This window comes from Phoenix dactylifera, chromosome 10 (genome assembly GCF_051530095.1).
Source record: "Phoenix dactylifera cultivar Ajwa chromosome 10, Ajwa_hap1_PhDact_Kaust_v1.1, whole genome shotgun sequence".
NCBI classification, from domain to species: Eukaryota; Viridiplantae; Streptophyta; class Magnoliopsida; order Arecales; family Arecaceae; genus Phoenix; species Phoenix dactylifera.
The window spans coordinates 947501-950000 of NC_143199.1; positions in this window are offsets into that span (position 1 = coordinate 947501).

The following is a 2500-nucleotide window of genomic DNA, read 5'->3' on the forward strand; positions in this document are numbered from 1 at the left end:
GGTTTTGCGGCCTTGGCGGCGGGCCTTCCGTGTCGGCCCGTCGTGGGCCCGCTGCGCGTCCGTGCGCGGTGCTTCGGATCGGTAGGCCCGTCGTCTGGGTCCCTTACGAAGCTTTGCGCGACCGCTCCTTTGTCGCCGGTCCCCTGTTAGGGCTGACCGAGCCCTCCGTTCGCCCCCTGGCCCGTCGCATGGGCCCCCGGCGCCTCCGCGGCGCCCCACCGAAAACTGTCACGACGCGCATCCAGCGCCGACGAGGTCGCAGGTTACGTGCGGCAGCCGGGGGGCTAGGCCGAGCGGCGGCGGGCCCGCCCACGGACGGGCGCGGGGAGGAGCGCAGCCGGCACGCGGCGCGGAGCGGCGGTGGCATGCCGCCGGGCGGCCGTCGGCTCAACCGTGCCCGAGTCCCGCGGGCACCGCGTCGCCCGGCCGGCGCGAGCGGCGGCGGGCCCGCCCGCGGACGGGCGCGGGGAGGAGCGCAGCCGGCACGCGGCGCGGAGCGGCGGCGGCATGCCGCCGGGCGGCCGACGGCTCAACCATGCCCGAGTCCCGCGGGCACCGCGTCGCCCGGCCGGCGCGAGCGGCGGCGGGCCCGCCCGCGGACGGGCGCGGGGAGGAGCGCAGCCGGCACGCGGCGCGGAGCGGCGGCGGCATGCCGCCGGGCGGCCGACGGCTCAACCATGCCCGAGTCCCGCGGGCACCGCGTCGCCCGGCCGGCGCGAGCGCACGAGGGCGGGAGGCAACCGGGCGGCGCCTGCGGAACCGGATGCGACGGCCGGCGCGGCACGGCCCCGACGGGTCCGCACCGAAGACCAGCGCGGTGCGGATCGACCGCTGATGAGGTCAGAGGTTACGTGCGGCAGCCGGCCGGCTGGCCCGAGCGGCGGCCGGCACGCGACGGGGATCGAGCGGCCCCGACGGCTTGCAGCCGGGCGGCCGACGGCTAGGCCGTACCGGAGTCCCGCGGTCATTCGGGCGAAGGGGCGCATGCTGCGGGAAAGGCCTGCGGCGGCGAACCGTCCGCCCGGCCGGCCAAGCCTTCCGCGGCGGCGCGCACGTGGCGGCGCGGCCGAGATGACCGAGCGAAGCCCCGGCGATGGGCGGCGCGCACGTGTCCGTGCGGCCGAGATGACCGAGCGAAGCCCGGGCGGCGCCCGCCGTGCGCCCTGCCGGATCGCGCCTTCCGCCGGCGCGCAACGCCGGTCCCGCGTTCCGGCCGCGGGAGAGGCCTGCGTCGGCGAACCGTCCGCCCCGCCGGCCGAACCTTCCGCGGCTGCGCGCACGTGTCCGTGCGGCCGAGATGACCGAGCGAAGCCCCGGCGACGGGCGGCGCCCGCCGTGCGCCCCGGCGGATTGCGCGGCCCGCCGGCGCGCAACGCCGGGCCCACGTTCCGGCTGCGGGAAAGGCCTGCGGCGGCGAACCGTCCGCCCCGCCGGCCGAACCTTGCGCGGCGGCGCTTACGTGTCCGTGCGGCAGAGATGACCGAGCAAGCTCCGGCGATGGGCGGCGCCCTCCGTGCGCCCCGCCGGATCGCCTGCGAGCGGCGAGCGTCCGGGCGGGCCCCTTTCGCAACTTCCCTCGGTACTCTAAACACCCCTTGCCTCTCGGTCTTCCCCCCGACCCTCTCGGTATTTGCTCGGATATGTGCATGCATCGTCCCTCGTCGCCTTCGGTTATCCTCCCCGGGGTGGGCTTTGCGCCGACGCGCCAACGGGGTGGTAGGGGGGCTGCAGCCGCGGCCGCCGCGTTTCGCCATCCGCGCGTGCGCCGCCGGATCCGAGTGGAGGTCGCGGGCGACTCGTCGATGCTTGTACTAGGGGCGCATGCCGGCAGCCCCCCGCGGGGTGCGGGACCCCCGATCGGCGTGCGAGGGACGGGCGTCCGGGCGGGCCCCGTTTCCAACTTCCCTCGGAACATTAAAACCCCCCGACCCCCTCGGTCTTCGCTCCGGCCCTATCGCTATTGCTCGGATATGTGCATCCACCGTCCCTCGTTGCCTTCGGTTATCTACCCCAGGGTGGGCCTTGCGCCGATGCCCCGATGGGGTGGCAGGGGTGGGGCTGCCGCGGCCGGCGCGTTTCGGCATCCGCGCTTGGGGGCTCGGACCCAAGTGGAGGTCGCGGGCGGCTCGTCGATGCCTGCACCGGGAGCGCATGCCGGCAGCCCCCCGCGGGGCACCGGACCCCCGATCGGCGTGCGATGGACGGGGGGAGGGGCGGGCCCGGTTTGCAAATTCCCTCGGTACGTTAAAATCTCACGGCCCTGTCGGTGCTCCCTCCGGCCCTATCGCCACTGCTCGGATATGTGCATCCACCGTCCCTCGTTGCCTTCGGTTATCTACCCCGCGGTGGGCTTTGCGCCGATGCCCCGATGGGGTGGCAGGGGGGCACGCTCTAGGCCGTGCCACGGGGCGCGGGCGCCGGCGCCGTACGTCCCTCGCGGCGGCTGTGAGCGGCACCTCGGCTTGCTCGGTCTGTCCTCCCGGGACGCGCGACCCGTGCG